Genomic DNA, 18,554 nt, shown 5'->3' with positions numbered 1-18,554 from the left:
AATACCATAATTATCATTATTATTATACTCTCCCAAGTGTTGGGTACAGAGCTGTGCACACAGTAAGTGCTCAATAAATCCTACTGATTGATAGTAGAGTACTATACTGAGCACACCCTGAAACAGCTACCTTCAGGAAATCAAAGTTCTTAGAAGGGGATCCTCCAGGCAGATTCCAAAGGTCGGAAAGCCATTTTTCTCTAAGTCCTAAGATCATTGAGTAGAAAGAAATTAAACAAGTTTGCCACTAAATCATAGCAAACACTGGTAAGGAAATAAGCAGCTCTACATAAGACTCTAGCTGTGTGTTTACATTTTACTTCTTCCCATTTAAAAGGCTGTCATTATGGGAACTCCAACAAACTTGGTGAAATTGTAACTACAATATACTATTGTTCACTACTGCCAGAATTAGAAAATACAGACCACTTAACTCAGAGAACCCACAAATTAGGAACTGAGGGAAGGCCAAGACAACTGTCTCAATTCTGTTCTCAGCAGTAGTACACATCTTAATGCCCCATAAAATGGGGCAAAATTTGCTAGCCATTCACCATTTCTCCTTGGAAGAAACTGTCACCAGTTTGGCTCCCAAATCACTGACACTTCTTTCAGATTAGGAGAGACTAGTCTCAGGAAGGAGAGGGAATCCACCTTTCTCCATCAACCTCCTGGCATCTCCAATATCTTTGGTATTTTTCTTTAAATATTTCACCTTGATTTCCTCTCCAATGGTAATCTTGTCTGTGTTCTCTGGCTGGCTTCTGGATGGCTTATTGGGATAGTCATACTTAGTCACTTATCTGTACACTATTTGTTAAGCTCTTACTATGTGTCAAGCACTGGGGCAGAAAAGTTAAGTCCCCCTCACACATGGGGAAACATAGCCTAAGTAGGTGGGAGTAGGATTTAATTCTCATTTTACAAAAGAGGAAACTAAGGCACAGAAAAATTAAGTAACTTGACCAAGGTCACCCAGTAGGCAACTGGAGGAGCTGTGATTAGAACCCAGGTCCTGACTCCCCAGGCCTGTTCTCTCTCTACTAGGGTGGAGAAGCAGTGTGGCCTAGTGGAAAGAGCATGGGCCTGAGAGTCAGAGGTACACGGGTTCTAATCCTGTTTTCTGCCTCTTATCAGCCGTGTAACCTCAGACAAATCACTTAACTTCTCTGGGCCTCAGTTATCTCATATGCAAAATGGGGATTAAGACTGTGAGCCCCATGTAGGACAGTGACTATGTCCAACCTGATTAATTTCTATCTACTTCAGAGCTCAGTAGAGTGCCTGGTACATAGTAAACCTTTAAATACCATTAAAAAAAAGGTTTGGCTAAATTTCAACACATGCAGTCACCCAGAATGGTTGGGGTGGGAGGATGTCTCTAAATATTAAAATGAAAACTTATCTGGAAATAAACAAGGGAATTGTCTTTGAGCAGATTTCCTGAAAGAAGATTAATGATCTGTTGTGTTGTGAGGCACATTAAAATTAATGATTGAGTATTAAGGGTTGAAACCTGCTCTTCTTCCATTACTCAATAACAAACTTTGACAGGCAGCTTTGCCTATGCCAGGAAAGTAAGTCAGAGCAGGTGCTCCTTTAGGCTTGCAGAACAAACTTGAAGAAAAGCATTTTGTCTAGTGCTTCCTCTATATCCTTGGACGGTGAAGACTGCAGGCATTTCAGGGACCAAGGAGGGCCTTTGGGGACTGTGATCTGTCTATCCTGACATGGCCAGTAAGTCTTTATAGAGAATAAGCTTCAGTACGAACATTTAAGGGCATTTTGAGGATCTGATCCTTTCCTCTTTAATGATTAATTTTCCAGTGACGTTTTAGCCTCTGACGAAAAGAAGATTAATCTAATGTAGTTTTCCGCTTTTGTTTTTGATCAAAACAGCTCAACACTGAATGTGACCATGTCTTCAACATAACCCGACTACAAAGTCAGTAACATTAGGAATTATCTCTTTCCTAGAAATTCCCTTTGCAAACAGAGATACTTACCCAACTGAACACCTGTTGGTGCAAGGCCATGGCTTCTGATTTTCTAGGAGTTTGGCATTCAGGAGCTGGGGTGGTTTAGCCGTGTTGACTTGATCATTAGTGAAAGTGTGGAATGGATGACATGATGGTCAGTCAGCAGTCAAGACTGCTCAGAGCAGCACTGACATGAACAGTCTTCAGGTCTTGCTGCTGGATTGCTGCTATGATCTTGAAGCATCCAAAATGCCTTTTCTTTGCTTTTTTTAATGATATTTTTTAAGCATTTACTATGGGGCAAGCGCTGTAGTAAGCGCTGGGATAGATTCAAGCTAAGCAGGCTGGACACAGTCTCTGTCCCATGTGTTGGCAGATAGAAAGCGCTTACCAAATACCATCATTATTATTATTATGTGCGGCTCACTGTCTCTATCTCCATTTTATAAGTGGACTGAGGCACAGAGAAGTTAAGTGACTTGCCCAAAGTTACACAGCAGACAAGTGACAGGGTCGGAAGCAGAACCCAGGCCCTGGACTCCCAGGACCGTGTCTTTCCACTAGGCCAAGGTTGCTTCTCATTGTTTGGTAAGGGACAGACTGTGTGGGAGATTACGATCTGATGCTGAGCACACTTCCTGCACTGGAGGAGACCACAGTTCAATGTTGCTCAAAACGCTCTTTACATGTTTCAGCATTTTTGCCCACAAGCGTATTGAAATCTCTCTAGAGCACCAATCAACCATATTTACTGAGCACTTACTATGTGCAGAACACTGTACTAAGTACCTGGGACAGTACAACAGAATTACCTGATTAGTTCCCTGACCATAATGAGCTTACAGTCTAGAGGTACTATCACAGTCTATACGTACTTAAGTGCTGTGGGGTTGGGGGTGGGGGTCGGGTGAGTATAAAATGTCCAAAGGTCACAAATCCAAGTGTATAGATAATGAAGAAGGGAGAGTGAGCTGGGGAAAAGAGGGCTTAATCAGGGAAGGCTTCTTGGAGAAGATGTGACCTTAGTCATGCTTTGAAGGTGGAGAGAATGGTGGTCTGGTGTATGTGGAGGTGGTCTGACACATTGAGACTCCAGAGATGAATCTGTCTAGATCCTTACAGAATCTTTCTCCTCACTGATTCCAGCCTCTGTGAGTCTGTACGTACTCACAATCTTACAGTTTTGAGTGCTTCTTTTTCACATGCAGTCCTCATGGATCTACAGATGTGCCCTCCTGAATAATGGTAACAATGTTATTTATTAAGTACTTACTTTCTAACAAGTACTGTGTTAGGGTAAACACCGGGATAATCATCTCACACACACAGCATTCCTATCCCATATGGAGTTCACAATCTAAGGGGTGAGGAAAATGAGTCCCAGAGAGGTGACTTATCCAAGGGCACATTCAGCAGGCCACTGGTAGTGTTGGGACTAGAACCAGTCCTATGCTCTTTCCATTAGATCTCAGAGGCTCTCTATATCCTTTGTGCATCCCCAACCCCTCCCTAACTTCTGTTGACCTTGCCTGATAATCTGTTAGTTTAAAAGTCTCCCTAAAAGACATCATCCATCACCTCCTCACCATTATATAACCTCTCCTTTGTTCTTTTTCCTTCTCCTTCCCAGTTTTTTCTCAAGAAGAGATCTGCTGCCTACTCTCCATATTTACCCCCTATTGAGCCCCTGACTCCATCTTCTCCCACCTCTTAAATGATACTTGCTTCCACTCTCCTCCCTTATCACTATCATCAACCTCTCATTGTACTGTGTTAGGGTAGATACAAGATAATCAGGGAAGATAGCCCTTCCCCTGTTTCTTTAAACATGCTCATGCCGCCTCTATAATAGAAACGCCTTCTCTGGATTTCACAAACTTCTGCAAATGTCATCCCATCTCCTCACTCCCATTCCTGTCCAAAATCCTTCAATGGGTTACTACATCCATTACTTTCACTCACTCACCAGCAACCCTCTTCTTGGCCCACTACAATCAGGCTTTCAGCCTTTTCACTCTACTGAGAGAGCATTCTCCAAGGCCACCAATGACCTCCTAATAGTTGAGCCTAATGCTTCAAGACCTTTTGGTCACCTTTGACACTTTAACCATCTCCTTTTCCTGGATATTCATTCATTCAATTCTATTCATTGAGTGCTGACTGTGTGCAAGGCATTGTGCTAAGCACTTGGAGAGTACACTACAACAACAGACACATTCCCTGCCCACAGTGTGCTACCTTACCCTGGTTTTGCCAACACAATACTCACCTCTGACCACTCTTTTTTAAAAAAATGGTATTTGTAAAGCCCTCACTATGTACCAGGCACTGTACTAAGCACTGGTGTACACACAAGCTAATCAGGGTGAACAGAATTCCTGTTCAACAGAGGATTCGCAGTCTTAATCCCCATTTTAAAGATGAGGTAACTGAGGAACAAAGAAGTTAAATCACATGCCCAAGGTCACACAGCAGGTAAGTGGTGGAATGGGCATTAGAACCCAGGTCTTCTGACTCCCAAGCCTGTGCTCTTCCACTAAGCCACACTGCTTCTCTTCACTTGCCTGCTGTGTAACCTTGGGAAAGTCACTTAACTTGTCTATGTTTCAATCTCCTCACCTGTAAAATGGGGTTTTAATACCTATTCTCCCTCATCCTTAGACTGTCATTCCTCAGTGGGATAGAGACCATATTCGACCTGATTATCTTGTTTACCCAAGTTCTTAGAACCATGTTTGGCAAGAAGTGCTGAGTAAATACTCAATTATTATTATTAATAATAACTATTATTATTATTATGAAAACTGAAACTATGTATCAGCCTGAACCTGGAAAGCCATACGGAAAACCAAAAATTAGTACTGGCAACACAGGCACAGAATTCTATTACTTAGGTAGCTCACTGTCCCACAAAGCAGCGATAGACAAGAAAGTAGAAAGCTAAATACTGAAGACTAGAACATCCTTTAGGAGACTGTCAAACGGAATGGGATGAATTGCAGCATCAGGCTCCAGATGAAAATAAAGGTTTCCCGAGTGGTAGCGTTGACCCCCTTCTCTTGGGGTGCTAGACCTGGTCACCACATGAGTGCCACATCCAACCCCTTGAGCAGTTCCATTCAGTGTCATTTATATGGTACACTCAACATTGAACTGCCCGACAGGATCACAAATAATGGCATTTGTCTCCTAGCATTCTAGCTATGCTAACCACAACATAGCTACTCTGGGTGGGGCTCATGAGGAGAATGAACATCAGTAGAATACACAGTTGCTCTGTAGCTGGCCGAAATTGGGAAACTAAAAGCAAGGAGGACAAGTGGAAACATCTTAACGGTATGGTAAACAAAGCCTCAAGGCTAAACCCCAGGTCCCACTGTAAACTGGGAGCAGTAGTCCCAATCAATCTATCAACCATCCTTTACTGAGTGTTTACTATGTCCAGAGTACTGTATTACGTGCTCGAAACCAAGTTAAGTGGGACTGTAAGCTGGTCCCAGCTGGTCCCACTTTTGACCAGCATGCAGACTAAAATCAGAAGCTTCATAATGATGGAGACGCAAGGAGACAAAAGTGAAAACAGTGAGCACCAAGTGCTGCAAACACCAAACATGACTGCATAATAAAGGACAGCCTCTTCGTGTGCAAAATGTCGTCCCAAATGTGGGTCTCACATTGGCCTTTTCCATCACACACACACACACACACAAACACTCATGAGTGACCTGCAACATCAATCACATCTTTGAGTATGGTCAATAATAAGAATAATTCAATCACTAATACAGCAATTTCATCCTGACATATTTATTTTACTTACTACTATATCCTCATTCTTTCTCTTGTTCCCATTATCGTGGCTTAGTGGAAAGAGCCCGGAGTGGGAGTCAGAGGTCATGGGTTCTAATCTCAGCTCCAACACTTATAAGGTGTGTGACTTTGTCCAAGTCACTTAACTTCTCTGTGCCTGTTACCTCATCTGTAAAATGGGGATTGAAACTGAACCCCACATGGGACAACCTGATTACCTTTTATCTACCCTGGTGCCTAAAACAGTGTTTGGCACATAGCGCTAAAAAAATACCATCATTATTATTAATCTTGATGGGTCTCCCACATTAGATAGTGAACTCCTTGTGTTGTCCTTCTGTGGCACTCACTCAAGTGCTTAATACAGTCCTTCAAAAGGGATAAGTGCTCGATAAACACCATTGATCGACAGAATGGTTACAAAGCCTTTACTCATGAGCCTTTTTTCAGAAGAAGGAAGACCTCTCCACAGACATAGGACTAACAGTACAACTAAGCAAAATTAGCTCCCTGGGATATAATAAAGGCATTGTTTTTTCCCCACAGCCAAAAATATACACCGAAGAGAGAAGCCCTAATATAGCTATCATATTTTCTTGTATCTACATGTAATTTGCTGCCTCACTAAGTTTCCTGATTTGATGAACCTAGAATTATCAAAGTCTCTCCAAAGGAAAATTTGTTCGGGCCTTAGAATAGCAGTAGTCCTACATATAGCACAAGCACAGCTTGGAACCATTACCTAAAACACCAAACCAGGGCAAAGAAGCCCTAACAGGGAATAATTCATGTGCTTTTCCTCAAAAAGATTTGTCAATCTCAAGAGAAAATGTGCTCACATTCCATCAGGAAATGAGGAGGAGGTCGGTTCATTTTTCTCAGCTCCCCCTGACTTCTATCTGGGCGCTCTTAATTGCACCGTATAAGACAAATGTTTGAAAAGAAGTTTGAAAAATAAAGTGGGATTGTATTATATTGTCAACTCCACCACTAAATATAAACTTCTTAAGATTAGGGACTGAACATGCCCAAGCTCCTAGAATAGTGTGCTGCACACCATAAGCATTCCGTACTGATGAGTCCCACAGTCTCTAGCTCTCTCAAACTTGCATTTGCTTATAAAATAAATTATTATTGTTATTATGGCATTTGTTAAGCACTTACTGTGGGCCAAGCACTGTTCTAAGCACTGGGGTAGATACAAGCTAATCAGGTTGTTTCACATGTGGCTCACAGTCTTAATCCCCATTTTACAGATGAGGTAACTGGGGCCCAGAGAAGTGAAGTGACTTGTCCAAGGTCACACAGCAGGCATGTGACGGAGCCGGGATTAGAACCCACGTCATCTGACTCCCAAGCCCATGCTCCTTCCACTAAGCCAAGCTGATAAATAACTAATGTAGAATATTTCAACCTTCTATAAAATTTGACCAAATTTTTGTTTCTCCAATAGTCAGATTTAATAATAATAACAATAATAATGGTATTTGTTAAGTGCTTACTATGTGCCAGGTGCTGTACTAAGCACTGGGGTGGATAGAAGCATATCAGGTTGGACAGAGTCCCTTGTCCCACCTGGGGCTCACAGTGTCAATCCATATTTTACAGATGAGATAACTGGGGCACAGAGAAGTTAAGTAACTTGCCCAAGGTCACACAGCGAGCAAGTGCCCATTGTTGGGTAGGGACTGTCTCTGTTTGTTGCCGAATTGTACTTTCCAAGCACTTAGTACAGTGCTCTGCACACAGTAAGTGCTCAATAAATACAACTGAATGAATGAATGAAGTGGCGGAGCTGGGATTAGAACCCATGACCACCTGACTCCCAAGCCTGTGCTCTATCCACTAAGCCACACTGCTTCCTCTCTAGAAATGGCCACTTTAGCAGTCTCTGGGGCAGGCTGTTAACCAGAAAATAGCCAGTACCATCCATAGCAAAGGAGGGACACCTAGAACATAAGGTTGGGATGAACTGTGAGCCCATTTCTAGACTGTGAGCCTGTTGTTGGTTAGGGACCGTCTCTATATATTGCCGATATGTACTTCCCAAGCGCTTAGTACAGTGCTCTGTAAACAGTAAGCATTCAAGAAATACGATGGAATGAATGAATGAGTGAATGATAATGTGTAACTGGAAAAAAGCAACCTAGGAATTTTTATTTAAATCCCACTACACCATCCAAAATCAACCGAGTTTAGGAAAATTTCATCCAGGGTGCAATCGAGCCTGTCTCAATGCTCCCTTTACACTTAATTCACTGTTCCCTTGTGGAAAGACCACGGACCAGGATATCAAAGGACCTGGGTTCTAATTCTGGCTACGGGACCTTGGGCAACTCACTTAAATTCTCTGTGCATCAGTTTTACCATCCATAAAACTCCCTCCTATTTATGCTTTGGAACAGGGACAATGCCTGGCCTGATCATCTTGCATCTACTCAGCGCTTACAACGGTGCTTAGCAAATAGTAAGTGCTTAACAAGTACCACTATTACTATAAGTCATCATCCTCTTCCAAGACATGGCACTTTCGCCTGGTGTTCTAGTGGGGTAGTCAAAGCCACGGTAATCCACCTATTTGACCTTCTCACCCCAGTTGCTTCCTAATGAAAATGATCTGTTTAGAATATTGCATCAATGTCTTCTGAAACCAGCAAGAGGCCAAGGGAGTGGGGGGTGGGAGGGATGGGTGTGTTGGGGCGGGGGAGGTGAAGGTCCATCTCTCTTCTTTATTTTGCTCACTGTTATAAAGTACTTAATCTTAAAGTCTTAATTATGGAAATCTCATTGGCATTCTGTGATTTATTTAAAGGCTTTTCTTTCCAAGAATACAAAAATCTACGTTTTGAAGCACCTCTCTCAAAACAATTCATTCATCTCCACTTACAAAATGGTTTGGCCAGCAATACAGATGTGTAACACCTCGTGACAGAGCAAAACACTTTAATAACGTGATCAAATATTTAAAATCCAGTTTACAGCAACATAATGTACAGAAGCATCTTTCTAGTTATAGGTCCCATTCTAAGCCTCCAAATCTCAGCAAAACCACAAATACAGAGACGAACACACAAGCGTGTTGGAAATCCAAACTTGGCTCCCTCATTCTCACAGCTTCAGAACACACATTTTCCCTGTGGACATACATCATTCATCACGAGAAATCCAAAAAGAGCCCAAAGTGAAGCTACTTCACTGCTACTATTCAGCAGATTTCAGGCTGGCTAGCTGAATAAAGGAGTCAATCTCTAAAAAATAGAGGGTTTGCCTTAGCAAAGAGAAAAGTAAAGCTCATTACGAGTAACAGAAAATCAGGCTGGTCCAAAAAACCAAATTTGAACAGCACTTTACAGTGGATGTGTACCCATTAAGCACTTTGATATTGAGCCCACCCTCAGCCTCACAGCACTATATAAATATCCTTTTACCCAGTCACTCCCCTATCTGTAATTTATTACCATTTCTGACTCCCCCTCTAGACTATAAGCTCTTTGTCGGCAGGGATCATATCTACCAACTCTATTGTATGCTTACTGTGTGCACAGCACTGTACTAAGCGCTTGGGAAGTACAAGTTGGCAACATATAGAGATGGTCCCTACCCAACAGCAGGCTCACAGTCTAGAAGGAGGAGACAGACAACAAAACAAAACTTATCAACAAAATAGAATAAATATGTACAAATAAAATAAATAGAGTAATAAATACGAACAAACATATATACATATATAAAGGTGCTGTGAGGAGGGGAAGGAAGTAAGGCGGGGGGGTTGGGGAGGGGGAGGAGGGAGAGAGGAAGGAGAGGGCTCAGCCTGGGATATCACAGCAGATATTAAAAGACTTTCCCAATATATTCAAAGCAGGAAGAAAGTTAGAGACTCAGGGGGAACTACTTGATGCCTGTCGGGTTTGGTTTAGTTAGAGATGAAAAAGTAATTAAAAGCTAAAATAAATTACTTTGTTTCATCTTTACTGACAAAGATATTAGACAGAATCTCACACCTAAATGGTTTCTAGAGCAAATTTGGGAACACCATAGGGTATTTCAGCCAAAGTGCTAAAATTAGATGTAAGCAAATCACCAGGACCAAATGGCACGTACACAAGAATTCTGAAGGAACTTTGAAGGGAACGTTATGGTACTTCTGGAAAGCCTATGAATCCAATCATTGCCAAAGGCCACTGTCCTGGTAGTCTGGTGGATTAACAATGTAACTCCCATATATAAGAAAGGTTCCTGAGTTGATCCTGTGAATTAAAGTCTGGAAAAACCTCAACTTCTTTGATAAATTAGTAAAGTTGATAATTAAGTTGAGGATCAGTAAGTGCATACACGACACAAGGAGAAAAACATGGTTCTTCAAGGGAAAAATCATGGCTCATTAATCTTATCAGAGTTTTTTTGAGTACATGGAAAGGGAGGAAACAGAGGACATACTATATTTATATTATCAAAACCTTTGATATCGTTCCATACTAAAAAGCTTAAAAAACTTAATAATAGGATTAGAAGAATTTTTTTGGTCAAATATAAAATTGGCTGAAGGATGGGAAACACAAGGATAGGGCAAAATAATGATTTTTTTTCCAAAATGAAGACACGTAAATAGTGGGCTTCCCCAGAGATCAGTGCTGGAATCATTTTGTTTAACATTTACATAAATTATTTGGAAGAGGGAGTATGCAGAGAAATCTTCAAGTCTGCACATTACTCTAAGCCCTCTGGAAGGTGAAATGCCAGGCAGAGAGGGATACACTGAAGAAATACTGCAAGATTGTAAGAGGGGGCTGAAAAATGACAAATAATAATAATGGTATTTGTTAAGCGCATACTAAGTGCCAAGCACTGTTCTAAGCACTGAGCTTCAGGGTGAGCAATGCAGGGTAATGAACCTCGGGGTCAACAACCTAAACTGTCACAAGATGATGGATTCAAAGCTACCTGCCCCAGCTGAGGAGAGAGATCTGGAATCAGTGTTGATGTAAATCAATCAATCATATTTATTGAGCATTTACTGTGTGCAGAGCAGTGTACTAAGTGCTCTATCCTAATCCTCCTCGACCTCTCAGCTGCCTTCAACACTGTGGACCACCCCCTTCTCCTCAACCCGCTATCCAACTTGGCTTCACAAACTCTGTCCTCTCCTGGTTCTCCTCTTATCTCTCTGGCCGTTCATTCTCAGTCTCTTTTGCAGGCTCCTCCTCCCCCTCCCATCCCCTTACTGTAGGGGTTCCTCAAGGGTCAGTTCTCGGTCCCCTTCTGTTCTCTATCTACACTCACTCCCTTGGTAAACTCATTTGCTCCCACGGCTTCAACTATCATCTCTACGATGATGACACCCAAATCTACATCTCTGCCCCTGCTCTCTCTCCCTCCCTCCAGGCTCGTATCTCCTCCTGCCTTCAGGACATCTCCATCTGGATGTCTGCCCACCATCTAAAACTCAGCATGTCCAAGACTGAACGCCTTATCTTTCCTCCCAAACCCTGCCCTCTCCCTGACTTTCCCATCACTGTTGACGGCACTACCATCCTTCCCGTCTCACAAGCCCGCAACCTTGGTGTCATCCTCGACTCCGCTCTCTCATTCACCCCTCACATCCAATCCGTCACCAAAACCTGCCGGTCTCACCTCGGCAACATCGCCAAGATCCGCCCTTTCCTCTCCATCCAAACCGCTACCCTGCTCGTTCATTCTCTCATCCTATCCCGACTGGATTACTGCATCAGCCTCCTCTCCGATCTCCCATCCTCCTGTCTCTCCCCACTTCAATCCATACTTCACACCGCTGCCCGGATCGTCTTTGTGCAGAAATGCTCTGGACATGTTACTCCCCTCCTCAAAAATCTCCAGTAGTACCAATCAACCTATGCATCAGGCAAAAACTCCTCACCCTCGGCTTCAAGGCTCTCCATAACCTCGCCCCATCCTACCTCACCTCCCTTCTCTCCTTCTACAGCCCAGCCCGCACCCTCCCCTCCTTTGCCGCTAATCTCCTCACTGTGCCTCATTCTCACCTGTCCCGCCGTCGACCCCCAGCCCACGTCATCCCCCTGGCCTGGAATGCCCTCCCTCCGCACATCCGCCAAGCTAGCTCTCTTCCTCCCTTCAAAGCCCTACTGAAAGCTCACCTCCTCCAGGAGGCCTTCCCAGACTGAGTCCACTCCTTCCTCTCCCCCTCCTCCCCATACCCCCGCCTTACCTCCTTCCTCTCCCTACTGCACCTGTGTATATGTTTGTACGTATTTATTACTCTATTCATTTATTTATTTTATTTGTACATATCTATTCTATTTATTTTATTTTGTCAATATGTTTTGTTTTGTTGTCTGTCTCCCCCTTCTAGACTGTGAGCCCGCTGTTGGGTAGGTACCGTCTCTATATGTTGCCAACTTGTACTTCCCAAGCGCTTAGTACAGTGCTCTGCACACCGTAAGCGCTCAATAAATACGTTTGAATGAATGAATGAATGGTTGGGCAAGTACAACGTTCATTCATTCATTCATTTAATCGTATCTATTGAGTGCTTACTGTGTGCAGAGCACACAGTAGACATGTTGGCAGACATGTTCTCTGGCCAAAACAAGCTTTCAATTTCTCAGTTCTGCTACCTAGACAACACTGTTCAACGACAGGCTGAAAGTAAAGTACATACACAAAAAGGAATAAGACAGTTTTTCTCCGGGAGACTGGCAGATAGTGGTGACTGTGACATCAAATTTTAGACCAAGTGGAAGATGTGCAGAATGGTTTGGGTGCTCATTTTCCTGTAGGACTATGAGAACTGGCATATTTGGCTTCACATGCTGGATCACAAATAACATGATACTACTAATAATAATGGTGTTATTTGTTAAGTGTTTACTATGTGCCAATCACTATACTAAGCACTAGGATAGGCACAAGTTAATCAGGTTCAACACCATCCCTGTCCCAGGTAGGGATCGCAGTCTAAGTTGAACAGATAATGAATCCCCATTTTATGAATGAGGAAATTGGGGCACAGAGAAGTTAAGTGACTTGCCCAAGGTCAAACATCAGATAGGTGGCATAGCCAAGATCTGAGATCCAGGACCTCTGGCTCGCAAATCCTGGCTCTTTCTACTAGACCATGCTGCTTCCCACACGGGTCCTTGAATATCAGCAAAGCAGCATCAAAGAATTGCTCTTTCGAACTGTTTTGCTAGATGGGACATCTGCGGAGAAATGGCAATAGCACGATGCCCAAACAGCTATTCAGAAAAGCAGTGTTCCCTAGTAGATAGATCATGTGCCTGGGAGTCAGAAGGGCCTGGGTTCTAATCCTAGATCTGCCACTTGTCTGCTGTGTGACCTTGGGCAAGTTCCATAACATCTCTGGGCTTCAGTTACTTCATTTGTAAAATAGGGATTAAGGCCATGAGCCCTGTGTGGGACACGGACTGTGCCCAACCTGATTAGCCTATCTATCCCGGCACATACTACAGCTCCTGGCACGTAGTAAGCATTTACCAAATATCATTAAAAAAATCCCTAATATAGGCTCAAGTGAGACAATTATAAACAAAGGAGAAAACTAAAGACAGTAAAGCACAACCTCACATGATGTAATATGATGATAGGAAGGCAACAACAGAGAGAAAAAGGCTGAAGGGTAGCAGGAGGAGTAGAAAAAGCAACAGCATTTACTGAGTGTCCACTTGGTTTAGACACTGTACAAGGTTCATGGGAAGTATAGAATAATGAAGTAAGACATTTCCCACCTACAAGGAGCTTCCCCTTCAACAGCACACTTGAGTAAGGCCAAGAGAGTGCTTCTCTCCTTTAACCAGGCATCAAACCTGGGGTTCCTTCTACACTGGAAGCTTTCGGTATGTGTATGTGTCTATCAACTCTGTTATATTGTACTCTTCCAAGCATTTAGTACAGTGCTCTGCATACCAGAAGTGCTCAATAAATGCCACTGAGTGATTGGTTGAATTCTGGGGGACAACCTGACATTCGCATCCATCCCAACCTCCTGCTCACAGTGGCAGGAGAAAGATCTCCTGCTCAGGAGCACAAGCCAGAGAGAAGCCTGGAGTCATGTGGCCTAGAGCTCTCCCAACACCATGGTTCTGGAGTTGGCAATGGGCAGCTGGAGGGCTGGAACCATCCATCATTGGACAGTGCCACCACACCTCCTGAAGGAGTGGAGGACAGATGGAAGCCATCTGACCAAAATTTAGAATAATAATGTTGTTATTTGTTAAGCACTTTCTATGTGCCAAGCACTGTTCTAAAAGCTGGGGTAGAGACACGGTAATCAGGTTATCCCACGTGGGGCTCACAGTCTTCATCCCCATTTTACAGATGAGGTAACAGGCACGGAGAAGTTAAGTGACTTGCCCAAGGTCACACAGCAGACAAGTGTCAGAGCTGGGATTAGAAGGAGTGTGGCCTAGTGGAAAGGGTACAGGCTTGGGAGTCAGAGGACTTGGGTTCTAAACCCGGCTCTACGCCTGGATAAAATTTCCCTAAATCTGTTTTATTTTGGATCGTTAATTCATTCCTTCAATTGTATTTATTGAGCATTAAGAGCACTGTTCTTAGCACTTCAGAAGTACAATTCAGCAATAAAAAGAGAGAATCCCTGCCCACACCAGGCTTACAGTCTAGAAGAGGGGATGCAGACCTCAAAACAAGAAAACAGGCATCAATATAAACAAATAGAATTGTAGATATATATGTACATCAAAACAAGTAAACAGGCATCAATATAACTAAATAGAATTATAGATACATACAAATGTACATAAGTGCTATGGGGAGGGGAAGGAAGAGCAAAGGGAGCAAGTCCAAGTGATGCTGAAAAGAAGGGGAGCTGAGGAAAAGGGGGGCTTGTGTATTGGGCTCTCCTCATTTTCAATTTCAAAACCTCTGACAGATTTAAATAAGCCTTTTAAATGAAACCCAAGGCATCTGCCAGCCAACACAAAACGCTGAGTTTTTGGGGTTTTTTTTTTCCAGTTGGCCCACCTCCAAGAGGTGATAGTTAAAATGATACAAATTATACTCACACTCTGTTCAATTCTGCTGTCAAAAACTGTTACTCCAAGCCTGATTGCTTCCAAGCCTCGTTTAAATAGGAGAGTAAGAGATACCTGGCAGAGGACAAAGGAACAATCCCCTGGTAGATTCAACTCAACCCCTACTAACAATGATCTACCCCCGTGGAAACTGGGAAGCTGGCATGCAGTCACTCAGCCAGTTATATTTACTGAGCACTTACTGTGTGCAGAACACTGTACTAAGCGCTTAAGAGAACAATCCAACAAAAAACAGACACATTCCCTGCCCACGATGAGTTTACAGTCTTCTTGGCCATAACCAGTCATGCTCCCTCATGATTCTTTCTCCAGCCCAACCCCTTGAACTCCTCCCAGACCCCAGGGAAACAATACTTTCCAGCTCATCAAATGTTAACAAACAAGGCCGCAAATTTTTCTGGGTGTAAAACTCATAAAAAGAGAATCAAAAACTGGAAATCGTTCAACAGTGATGCTTCTGGAACTAATGGCTGACGCCCACACAGACATGGGGTGTTGTTTTTCGAAAGATTAGAATGATTTAAGGGGAAACACCACATGCATGCACTACATTTCAAAAAGCCCAAGTCCATAATTTTTACTTACTAGCAATGGCACAGCTTTGATGTTGATACAAATGAAGCCACAGGAAGAAAATGCGTATTTACTTGTGATTATATTCCATGCCCTCTAATTGATCCACAGAAAAGAATCTGTTCAATTTTCACTGTGATTTTCAACAAGTAAACCTACAGTAGTCTACCTTGCCGGAAACAAAACTAGTCCTGGAGTTTTAAATAAATATTGACAATAATGAGGCTTTTATAAACAACCACATTTTTACTTTTAAGATGCCAAAAGCCAACTGCTCTCTAAAGTTTGAATATGTCACTGCCACTTTTTGTGCTGGCTATTTGAATACAACTACACTGTAGAGCCAATTTTTCTTCTTCAGTTATTACATCTGTGTTAAAATGTTTACAGTTCTGATTTTTGCTCTCACCCTAAAAGGGGTTAAAGTGTCTCCTTTAACAAATCAGTTATTTATTATTAAACTGGTCAACAAATCCATGGCATTTATTGGATTCTTACTGTGTTCAGAAAGCTATACAAACTGTTTGGGAGAATACAGTAGAACAGATTTCATAGATATGATCCCTGCTAGTGAGAAGCTTACAGTCACTCACACCCCTGTAGATTGTAAAAGCTCCTTGTGGGAAGAGATCGTGCCCACCAACTCTGCTGTACTGTTTGCCCAAGCACTTAGAATAGTACTCTGGCACATGGTATGTGCTCAATAAATACTATCGATGGAGCTTGTGAGGGATAAAGTGAACCCTTCAATGAACAATGTGTTCATTCAATGTGTCCAGCTCACGCCTCATCTCTAACCATCTAGAACTACCAACTAAATGTGAATGATCAGGATCAATCAATCATGTTTACTGAGTGCTTCCTGAGAAACAAACACTGTACTAAGTGCTTGGGAAAAGACTATATAACAGATTTGGCAGACATATTCTCTGCCCACAAGGAGCTTAAAGAGAGCCATGGGACTCCCTATCGCAATTTATGGGGTATTGAGGAAATCCTGAAAGAATAATAGAATAAGCACATATATGTATTTATGTGTAAGTACACACACACACCCACACACACACACACACACACACACACACACACACACACCGTATAATTACCACCAAGGTTGAGGGTGGAAGCATTTAGATCTAAAGCACCATCCTTGAGTTAATATTAACATATTTTCACTTTCCACTGTCACAAGAGTAGCTTGTGCACATTTGCTGGGTGAGTTACTGCACAAGGTATCGTGAGTTAACATCCAAAGAAGGTAAATATTGCCCACATTCCTTATTCAAAGCAGTTACCTAGACCTGACCTAATGTATCTGCAGTTGGGATCTGAACTGGGCTTTATCATTTGTAGATTCCTTGTTCTGTAACCTGCCTCAGCTCACTAGCCCAAGCCTGGAAGGGGCTATTCCCATGGGAATTTCTGCTCATGGATTTCACTCTGCTTCTCCAGACCTCAGAATGAAGTACAGACCAGAGAGAAGAAAGACTGAAGGCAGGATCTAGCCACGATATAAAAAATCTCTGGGACCAGGCTGATGATAGCCCTGTGGACATAAGCTCATTATGGGCAGGAAACATGTCTGCTAATTCTGTTGTACTGTACTTTCCCAAGTACAGTGATCTACACATAGTAAGTGCTCAATACATATGATTGATTGATTGATTGATTGACTGATTGGATAGAGCAGAAAGGGCATATCCAGCAAATGTGGAAGCAGCGTCGACTGGATTTAGTAACTGACTAAAATGTGAGAGTTTAAAGGGAGTGAAAAATCCATGATAATTTTAAGGTTGTGGACTTCTGGGAAAGGAAAGATGCTGTTGTTGTCCACTAAGATGGAGAAGTTATGTGGAAGAGTGACTCTGTGGGGGAACATGAAAAATCAGTTTTAAGCTATTGAGCTTAAGGTGACAGTGGGATATCCATGAGAATTCTGGTTTTGTACTCTCCCAAGTGCTTAGCACAATGCTCTGGCCACAGAAAGTGCTCAATAAATAATATTGGCTGATTGACTGGAGAGGAAATGCCTCGATTTCCAGGTAAACACAAGCCTGGCTAACCAGGGCCATGTATAACTGACCCAGGGAAAAGGAGGAGAAGGAAGAGATGATAATGATGATCACAAAGATGAAGCCCATTCATAAAATTAGTCAGTAGCAGTTTCTTTCTTATCTAATCATGCCCTCTCAAATTTGGCAATGCTAGACTTTTGGGAAATATACAGAAAGAACAACTATACCAAGTAGGCCAGCACGAGGATTTGTTTTGAAACCATGTTCCAAAAATGTCTTAGCTGAAATATTAGGTCTTTCAGAACACGGGAGGATGTGATGTAGAAAAGGCCCATTTGAGTAATACTGACTTCTGTAGGTCCATGCGTCCAAGAATAGAAGAGGACAGGAATTGTTTAGAAGTGATGTGAGCTTTCAGGGACTAGTGACTAAGGGAAAGCAAAACTTCCTTCCTGACAGACAGCCTAATAATTTCAATCTTGTTCGATAAATAGAGCCAATCACCAAACAAAAAAAAAAACAGGCTTTTAAAATTATTTTGAAATGTCCTGCCATATCCGTTGCAGACATAGACATAGAGGTGGACCTATTTTTAAAGTCAAGGTAACCCATTCCCTTGTGGAAACATGGGCCCAATGACACAGCTGATTGCTGTTTATGCTCCATGGAGATGCATGCATTACACGCAACCTCCCTTGCCCAACAAGCAAGTTAATGGAGGGGAAGAAGCCCTAAATGGAAGCCGCAGAGCTTATGGGAGAAACAGAGCTCACTCTTGATGCATAGCAGCAGGAAAATTGTGACAAAGGTCCTGGTTTCCATGACAAGGGCTCCTGTTAGCTTCTCTCCCCTGTGAAACGGAAGCTGCGACACTAACATACGAATCAACTCTTGTTTGAAGCTCCGAGGCAGATCTGAGGGGTGAAAAGATGCAATTCACACCCAAGGCGTAGTTCCTATGCTTTTGAAATAATATTCAAGGGATTTCAACACCTCTGTAAAATACAACCGGGAGTTCAAAATACAAGCAGAGGCTGCATTACGAAATGCTGGCATTTGACATCAGTAAGTATCCAACAAGACAGAAAACAAACCTATTTTTCAAAAAG

General features: G+C 42.5%; 1 protein-coding gene across 1 annotated transcript in view; it reads right to left on the bottom strand.

The window, feature by feature from the left end:
• The window catches only part of SLIT3 (slit guidance ligand 3), a 625,600-nt gene that overhangs the window by 554,487 nt on the left and 52,559 nt on the right, over positions 1–18,554 (bottom strand). The window lies entirely within an intron of this gene.

The sequence above is a fragment of the Tachyglossus aculeatus genome, chromosome X1, assembly GCF_015852505.1.
Source record: "Tachyglossus aculeatus isolate mTacAcu1 chromosome X1, mTacAcu1.pri, whole genome shotgun sequence".
Classification (NCBI taxonomy): Eukaryota; Metazoa; Chordata; class Mammalia; order Monotremata; family Tachyglossidae; genus Tachyglossus; species Tachyglossus aculeatus.
The sequence above is the reverse complement of the archived record's forward strand: the minus strand, read 5'-3'. Positions and strand labels throughout refer to the sequence as shown.